Below are 9527 nucleotides of genomic sequence, written 5' to 3'. Positions count from 1 at the left end.
TATGAACAGATGTTATTAGATCACCATATAAACCCATTTTGGCACTCATATAAATCATGGAAAGACCAAACATGATCCTGTGATCGGGTGACACTAAAATCACAAACAGGGAACGAAAAGAAATCAGAGAATCAAGTCTTGACATAGAGCAATCACCAGCGTCACATCAACCTAAACTCATGCAAATAAACCCTTCTGCAAAACAGAGTTGTAGTGAAGAGCCATGGTGGCATTCACCAAGGGATTTTCAGCAAGTATCAGAGAAAATGATGACACCCCATCCATAAAAAGGCACCATCATCTAAATCATAAAAACGCTAAGAGATAAAACAAAAAATTGAATATGAATTAAACCATATGCATCAGCCACACATTTCAAAGCAAAGGATGACAACACCAAATCACATAAAAGGGAGATAGATATAAACAATAGTTGTAGGCCTGATAAGAGTGGTAGAAGTCATGATGACTCATCTAAGAGATTAACATTCAAGCATTCATGTGGGAAATACCACTCATCGATTGCAGGAAAAACTCTACCATGTCCACCTCCATTATCAACATCATATCTCTGGTATTGTGACCATGGTTCAGCCCAAAACTCTGGTTTAACAGCAGCACCATGACCCACGCCGCTAAAAAAGAAACCGTGTTCCTCTCCTGTATCTTCAAAATGCACCCATTCCATTTTGCCAGAGTCTAGTTTATAAACATTGAACAGGCATCCGTACATAAAGCTTTCCATCACATAAAGGTTTTCGCTGCAACTTACAAGCTGCGGGCAATATATGATGTCCAGATCATTCATAACAATCACAGTTTTGAGCAACGTCACTTTGGGCTCAGGATTGAGTGTGAGTTCACATAAATGATAATAATTAGAGTTTATGGTATATATTTTCCCCTTAAAAACATATAAATCCCTACAAAACCTGAGGTCAAAAATGGAGACATGATTCCATATTCCCTCATCCTCTATAGAAAACCATATTTGATTCTGGGCTAACACAACGAACACCAGTTTAGAGATTCAAGGTGAAAAGACAAGGACACAACTGATGTCTGATACATAATCAGGCATCCAAGGGGCAGGAGGGAAATTAAGTTCATATCTAGTGATAGGATTCACAAGCCAGAAGTCCTTATTGGTTTTCATCCTGAACAAGATGAAGTAACCACAAGTTAATCCAACATAGTACATTCCAGCAGAATGCGTTAATGTGGTTTCGTACACTCTTCCTTCATAGTCCTCTAGGCGGCATTTCCTATCCTTCTTATTACAACGGAGAGAGATATCCATCAACATTGGTGGTTTGGGATGCCATAAATGTTTTCCTGTTACTGAGTGCTACAGATCTCCATGACTTGCAAACGCCACTAAATGCAAGAAAATCGATGACTCCCAGTTGCATCATAACTAATAAAAGCACATCATGGTTGAGGGATGACCATGGTCCCACATCATCTGTCTTGATAGTCTTACTGATAGATGCATCATCTTGATTCTGGTTTCTAGTCACTCTCCTTGTCATAGTCATTCCTAAACTTGCAAAAAATAAAATAAACATTCATGGCGAATTGCAAATTAAAAATTGCACTTGTAAACAGAAAAAGAGAAAAACAAGCACAGGAATGAACAGGATCCGCAAGTGAAAACTGAAAACAAACACAAAATATCTACACACTACAACATATACAATTTAACTAGTAGTTATACAAAGATGAATGCCCTTAACAAAGAAAGGGCAGATCAGCCACGATGTAACATGTTCCTTTATGAACTAAAAAAGAAGGGTATTGCTACAGCGATATTTTTCCTTACCCTAATGCCTTTTCATATGAAAGATGTTTCTTGTAATCAGAAGCAAAAATATCAAATTCAAACAAACCCTAGATAAGCCAAACACTTAAAAGAAACGCTATATCAATTATCCAACTATCATAACACGATATATATAATATAATAAACAAAGCTCAGAAGACCAAATATTCACAGAATCAAAACAGTTTAATACTAAACACAAGGAAACGAAACTCAAATTAGTAAACAGTTCAAAATGCATTTCATGAAACACATAAAGATAACCAAATCGTCTAAACTAACCTGAGCGACGTTTCCCGATAAATGAACTCCGATTTGCTAACGAATCAAAAGAGCTACGGTCAGATGCGTGGCAAATGGGGAATAGCTAATGAACCGCACGAATGTTTTCGGGCTTCTGGGGTCATTTCATCTTCGTCATATTGAACTAAGGAGTAAATTACACATTTCGTGCTTGTGGTTCCAAAGTTCACTGGGAGATGGACTTCACAAGGTAATTAACTTTTCAGTTTGTTCACGTGTACGTAATGAACTTTTTAAAAGTGTTCACATATGATCATTATGATCGGCTACATATGACCATTATGATCGGCTGTAGTAGGTTATATCCGGTCATAATTGTCATATGTGAACACTTTCAAAAAATTCGTTACCTAGATTTATACAAAAAAAAATAGTTACCCAGATGTGAAAAAACCGAAAAGGTAACAGTAAAATATACGAATGGTCCCTGTAGTTTGGGTAATTTGTTTGTTTGGTCCATAACTTATATTTTAAACTTAGATGATCTCTACTATTTATTTTTGTTGTGCATTTGGTCTCTGTCCTACCTCAAAAGACTATTGTGCCCTTTTTATTTTTTTTTTAATTTTTTTTCTTATTTATGTATTTATTTTTTATATATTAAAAAAAATTAATAGACCCCACATATCTACATCTCCTGACTCTAAACCTGAAACCACATTTGAGAAATTTAAATTGGGTCCCACAATAATCTTTTGAGATAGGACAGGGACCAAATGCACAATAAAAATAAATAGTAGGGATCATCTACGTTAAAAAAGTAAGTTATGGACCAAACACACAAATTACCCAAACTACAGGGACCATTCACGTATTTTACTGTTACCTTTTTGTTCACATCTGGGTAACTATCTTTTTTTGTACACATCTAGGTAACGAACTTTTTGGAAGTGTTCGCATATGACTGGTTATGACCTGATGTAACCTGCTACAGCCGGTCATAATGGTCATATGTGAACACTTTCAAAAAGTTCGTTACCTAGATGTGTACAAAAAAAAGATAGTTACCCAGATGTAAACAAACCGAAAAGTTAATTACCTTATTAAGTCTATTTCCCAAATTTCACAAGTTTGGTCCTAGTATTAGACTTTGATTTGACCGGCCTATGTCGATTGCATTTGTTGCACTTGTGGTTCCTAGTCCATATAAAAGGACCATCCTAGTTGCGCATTACTCATGATAATCATAATAATCAAAATAATCAAAAGAATTTGATGAAGTCGTGCATTACTCATGATAATCATAAGAAAATACCATGAAGCCGATGTTTCTACACACACGCACACACAAAAAAAAATAACAGCAACATATTTTTCACAATAAACACTAATGTTCAAATGAAACACATAAACCATCCCTACTTGGGAGTCGCTAACAGGGACACACAAGCGAGACTAAAGCATAATAATGATAAACGAAATGGAATTTAGGATTAGAAAATTAGTTGGAGTGGACAATTATTATCGAAAATGGACTTTTTTGAATCGTAATAATCTGATGAATAAAATTATAGGCTACATCTTAATCGCTTTTATATATAGGAAACGAAGGCGGGGCGGGTTGGAAATTGATATATCCAAACCCATCCTCTTTCCCAATTTTAGCTTAGTAGGGATCCCCGACCCCATACCCGAGACCCGTTTGGCGGGGAATACCCATCCCGATCGAGGTGAGTCAACCGGGTTCTCCACCGAGTCGCGCCAAATTGCCATCCCTACATCTTACTCTTTTTAGTGTGTGTGTGTGTGTGTGTGTGTGTATATATATATATATATATATATATATATATATATATATATATATATATATATATATATATATGTGTGTGTGTGTGTGTGTGTGTGTGTGTTATATCTTATTAAGCATATATTGGTCAAATGTTGAATTTTAACTCGTATAAACCTTATTGTGTTATTTGAAATCATTTTTATGCATTATCAAATCATGAATTTTAGTTTGGTCAACATCTGAAAAAGTTAAGATAAGAATGACGACGTATCCCTATTATCAAGTTGTTTTAGCCTGGCTCATTCCGTATTTCCCCATATCTCACTGTTTTTGTTCACAATCCTGGAGATATATATATATATATATATATATATATATATATATATATATATATATATATATATCACCACCATTTTTGCCTTGGTCATCATGGCCAACATTTCCAATATTGTATCCATCTTTTAACGTTCAACCACCACTGCACCATATCCCTCCTAATCGATTTATGGTTCCTGTATCCACATTAGAAAACCCTTCTTTTCCACCATTTGCCTTATTAATCGGCCTCCTTTTCTAGTATCTCATGCAGTCCTTACCTCGAACTAGTGCTCCCTTCTCCTCTCAACCCCACCACCAGTAAACCATCACCCATCTGAAAACCCTAGAGACAACCTTCTCCAACACCACTCAACCCTCTTTGAAAACGCTAGACACGGTATATACTGTCGTCTCCTCTAACCAGCTCTCACCTCCTTCTCTCTAAACACCCTAACCCTAATCTCAGCCATCATCAATATACATTATTTTTATTGTTCTTCACCACCACATATGTTGTTAGGAAGAAAAGAGGATAACTAGCAAAACTATAAGCACACAAGACACAATATTTACATGGTCCAAGCCCATTGGTCAATATGCCCATCAATGGAGGCAACCAATCATATGCCGCAATGCAACATCTTCTGAAACATTCTTAAGCATCATAGAGGGCTTCATTGTTGGATTAGATTTCTAAACCCATAACCATAATTGGTATGTACTTGAATTGATAATAACATAATTCGTGTGGGTTGCCTTCATAATAGCTGTAACATCCCAAAATACGACCCAAAAATTTTTCGTTTTAACACTACTAAAAATCATATATTGAAAGTTATCTCATAAAAACCATATGTCAATATCTCAAACCAAAAACAAGTATCATGATAAAAAAAATGTATCAAACTGTATCCAATCACATCTAAGAAAAAACTGAACAATCTCCCAGGAATAAAAACTGAAGCTGTGGTGTGTGTGATGTCATCATCCCGAGCTCTTCCCTTTGTTTGCGGAAGTACCTGAAACCAAAATTAAAAAACGTAAGCACGAAGCTTAGTGAGCTCCCCCAAACTACCACATACCATACAAACATATAAACAACTATTGGGCCTTGCCCACTGCATCAGACCGAAGTCCGGAAACTGAATCGGACCGAAGTCCAGAAACTGCATCGGACCGAAGTCCGGAACTATCTGGGCCTTGCCCCTTGCATCGGACCGAAGTCTGGAAACTGCATCGGACCGAAGTCCGGAACTAAATGAACATAGCATAACATAAACATATCAACTATCATAAACACATATACTGCATACTGCATCGGGCCGTACCCCGGAACACATAACACATAAACCATGTCTGAGCCACAAAGGCATCATACATACTAGCTACTGCATCAGACCGAAGTCCGGAAACTGCTGCTAACTAAATAGGCCGGCATTGTGGTCGTAGACCCGTTCCTACTGGAAGGAATCTCACCTCGTGATGCTGACTACTGAAATCCTGAATGAGAAATCCCTGTCTGCTGCTCCGGCTGCTTCCCGGCTATCAAAGGAAATAAAATACTTAATCAGAATAGGGACTCTCCTCTGGGTAAAATGACCATTTTACCCCTGCTATGGCATGGGTCACATCATGGCCCAAAACCCTCAATTCCTTCTAAGTTCGATCATGGCCCCACTATAGGCCCACTAATGGCCCAATTTGCTATATTGGGCCCAAAACCCCTTATTGGGCCTTACCCAAGCCCAATACTAAATCATTGGTCCTTAGCAACTGAACTCTGATGGGCTATTAAGGCCCAAGGACCCTAAGCCTGAAACTCAGCCCACACCGAGGCCCAAAATACTCAAAGCCCAAACTGGCAACGTACGCGGGGAGTACACCAAGGTACGCTGAGCGTACTAGCTGTTGGCTTGTACGCGACGCGTACCTCCTTATACGCCCAGCGTACAACCCTGTTAAGCCAAAATCTCATTAAGTGCTTAATAATCTGATCCAGAGGCTACAAATACGGATCCTAAGCTTGTACCATGTCTTAAGCCATAAAGTTGCTTACTTGATGGCTTACAAGTCTCATAAAGGCTCAAACTTCCATAAATAACATTCTACTTCCATGGAGCTAACTAGATCTCATGCATGGTTAAATATAAGCCACAAGGACTAAAACTTTATTGCTAGGAAGATGTTTCTGAGCCTTAGGGGTGGCAATCCAAGCTCCAAAACTGACTTTCAAGATCAAGACTCAACCTTTGGACCTAAAAAGGTCCAAACTTCCATAACCTACATCTAGAAGGAAAGAGGAAGAAAGTTTAGAACTTTATACCTTCCTTTGCTGACCAAGAGGGTGCTAAGTCCAGATCCCTGAGCTCAAGCCTCTTCTCCAACTTCTTCTCTTCCTTCTTCACCACTTCTCTTCACAAAAACACTCACCAAGAGCTTCTTCACACACAAGGGAGGATAAAAACGAGTTACGATTTCCTTGAGGGTGGGGAGACTGATGGGAAGACGGGGAAGGAGGCTATAATGGGTTTTATATAGCCTTAAACCCCTAAAATTAGGGTTTTCATCTGACCGCGTACACTGGGCGTACCATATGGTATGCTGCGGTACGCCCCTCCTCCTCGTGTTTCATTTAAGCATTACGCCCAGCGTACATCGGGGTATGCCCCACGTACGGCTTATGGGCAGCCAAATTCTCAACCCAAAACAAATAGGCCCAAACCAAAAATACAACTCTATAATAGCCCAAAATAGAACTTGAGAATTTGAATAAATTTATACCTTGGAATACGATCATTACAAATCTCCCACACTTGAATCAGACTTCGTCCTCAAAGTCCGCTGCTAATGACTCTGAAAACAATTCTGGATAATGCTCCAGCATCTCCTCTTCGGATTCCGACGTCCACTCTGAACCCTTCCGGTGCTGCCACTGCACCTTCACTAGCTGTACCACTTTGTTCCTCAAGGTCTTTGTCTTCTGGTCCAGGATCGCGACCGGTCCCTCATTATAATTCTGGCTGCTATCAACCTGAATGTCCTCTAAGGGTACAACCGCTGGCCTGTCCACTAAACACTTCCATAACTGGGAAACATGGAAGGTGTTGTGGATCTGGCTGAGCTCTGCCGGAAGATCCAACCGATAAGCGACCCGACCCACCCGGGCCAAGACCCTAAAAGGGCTGATGAACCTGGGGCCTAGCTTGCCCCTCTTCCAAAACCTGATGACATCCTTCCTGGGTAATACCTTCATGAGGACCATGTCTCCCACCTGAAACTCCATGTCTGAACGCCTTCTGTCGACGTAACTCTTCTGCCGACTTTGCGCAGTCTGCAGTCTACTACGAACCTGTTGGATCAACTTTGTCGTCTTGAGCAACACTTCGATGCTCCCAATGACACGCTGACCGACCTCGCCCCAACAAATCGGGGTCCTGCACTTCCTCCCATAGAGCATCTCGAAGGGAGGGTGGTCAATGCTGGCGTGGTAACTGTTGTTATATGAAAATTCCGCTAACGGAAGATACGTATCCCAACTGCCACCGAAATCTAGGACACATGCCCGGAGCATGTCCTCAAGAGTCTGAATCGTCCTCTTGCTCTACCCGTCCGTCTGAGGATGGAAAGCGGTGCTGAAATGGAGACGAGTACCCATCTCTTCATGGAACCGCTTCCAGAATCTGGAGGTAAAACGGACATCTCGGTTTGACACCACTGAAACAGGCACTCCATGCTGTGCCACAACCTCTCGCACATAAATATCGGCTAGCTTCTCAGCCGATATGCTCTCCTGGATCGATATAAAATGAGCACTCTTCGTCAACCGATCCACTATAACCCAAATCGAATCCACTCCACGTGCGGTCCTGGGAAGCTTAGTGATAAAATCCATAGTGGTATCCTCCTATTTCCACACTGGAATGTCTAAAGGCTGCATCTTGCCGTGAGGCCTCTGGTGCTCCGCCTTAACCTTCCTGCAGGTCAGGCACCTCTCCATATACCAGGCGACATCCCGCTTCATGCAGGGCCACCAATAGTCGGGTCGAAGATCCCTATACATCTTCGTTGCCCCCGGATGGATGGAAAATCGAGACTTATGAGCCTCGTCCATCAACACTTTCCGTACTCCGCCCCAGTACGGTACCCATACTCTCCCATGAAGGGTCAACAATCCTCGACTATCATAGTCAAAGGAAGCTACTCGGCCCACAATCCTCTCACACTTTTGTCTCTCCTCCTTGAGGCCCTTGACCGGAGCCACTCTGATCTGCTCTAATAATGGAGTTATTACTCTCATCCTCAAACATATGTCCCTGATCGGGGTGGCTGCCGCCTTGTGGATCAGGGCGTCGGCCACTACGTTGGCCTTCCCTGGGTGATAAACAATCTCACAATCATAATCCTTCAACACATCTAACCATCACCTCTGCCTCATGTTCATATTCGGCTGATCCATGAGGTACCTCAAGCTCTTGTGATCCGTGTAAATGGTACAACAGACCCCATAGAGGTAGTGTCTCCAAATCTTGAGGGCAAACACCACTGCCCCCAGCTCTAAATCATGCGTAGGATAGTTAGCCTCGTGAGGCTTCAACTGTCTAGAGGCGTAAGCTATCACCTGGCCTCGCTGCATCAACATGGCTCCCATACCTGTGATCAAAGCATCACAGTAGATTACAAAATCCTCTACTCCCTCTGGCAGGGTAAGGATCGGTGCCTCGCACAATCTCTGCCTGAGGGTCTGAAATGTCGCCTGCTGCTCAGGCCCCCAGCAAAACACCACCGACTTCTTAGTCAGTCAGGTGAGAGGTACTACTATCTTGGAGAAATCCTGAATGAACCTCCTGTAGTACCCTGCCAAACCTAGGAAGCTCCGAATCTCAGATGGAGATCTCGGGACCTCCCACTGCATCACGACCTCTATTTTGGCCGGATCTACCAAAATACCCTTCTGGTTGATGAGGTGTCCAAGGAACTGCACCTTGCGCAACCAGAACTCGCACTTGGAGAACTTTGCGAAAAGTCTCTCCCTCCTCAAAACCTCTAGCACCTCTCTCATGTGCTCCTCGTGCTACTCCTGAGTCTTGGAATAAACCAAGATGTCATCAATAAATACTATCACCGACCGATCCAACAACGACCTACAAACGCGGTTCATGAGATTCATGAACGCGGCTGGAGCGTTGGTGAGCCCAAACGACATCACCACGAACTCATAATGACCATATCGGGTCCTGAAAGCAGTCTTCTACACGTTGTCATCTCTGACTCGCATCTGATGGTACCCGGAGCGTAAATCGATCTTGGAAAACCAAGACGCTCCCTGCAACTGATCAACAAATCATCTATCCTCGG

The 9527-nt window shown here is 41.6% G+C and overlaps 1 long non-coding RNA gene across 1 annotated transcript; it reads right to left on the bottom strand.

Annotated features, from left to right (window-relative positions):
* Positions 1-884: 884 nt before the first annotated feature.
* On the bottom strand, positions 885-2346 carry LOC122196690 (uncharacterized). The gene is made up of 2 exons (XR_006188716.2): positions 2105-2346; positions 885-1540 (listed from the first exon to the last, which is right to left on the bottom strand). It is a non-coding gene; the product is annotated as an uncharacterized LOC122196690 (long non-coding RNA).
* Positions 2347-9527: the final 7181 nt, after the last annotated feature.

Source organism: Lactuca sativa, chromosome 2, assembly GCF_002870075.4.
Source record: "Lactuca sativa cultivar Salinas chromosome 2, Lsat_Salinas_v11, whole genome shotgun sequence".
Classification (NCBI taxonomy): domain Eukaryota; kingdom Viridiplantae; phylum Streptophyta; class Magnoliopsida; order Asterales; family Asteraceae; genus Lactuca; species Lactuca sativa.
The sequence above is the reverse complement of the archived record's forward strand: the minus strand, read 5'-3'. Positions and strand labels throughout refer to the sequence as shown.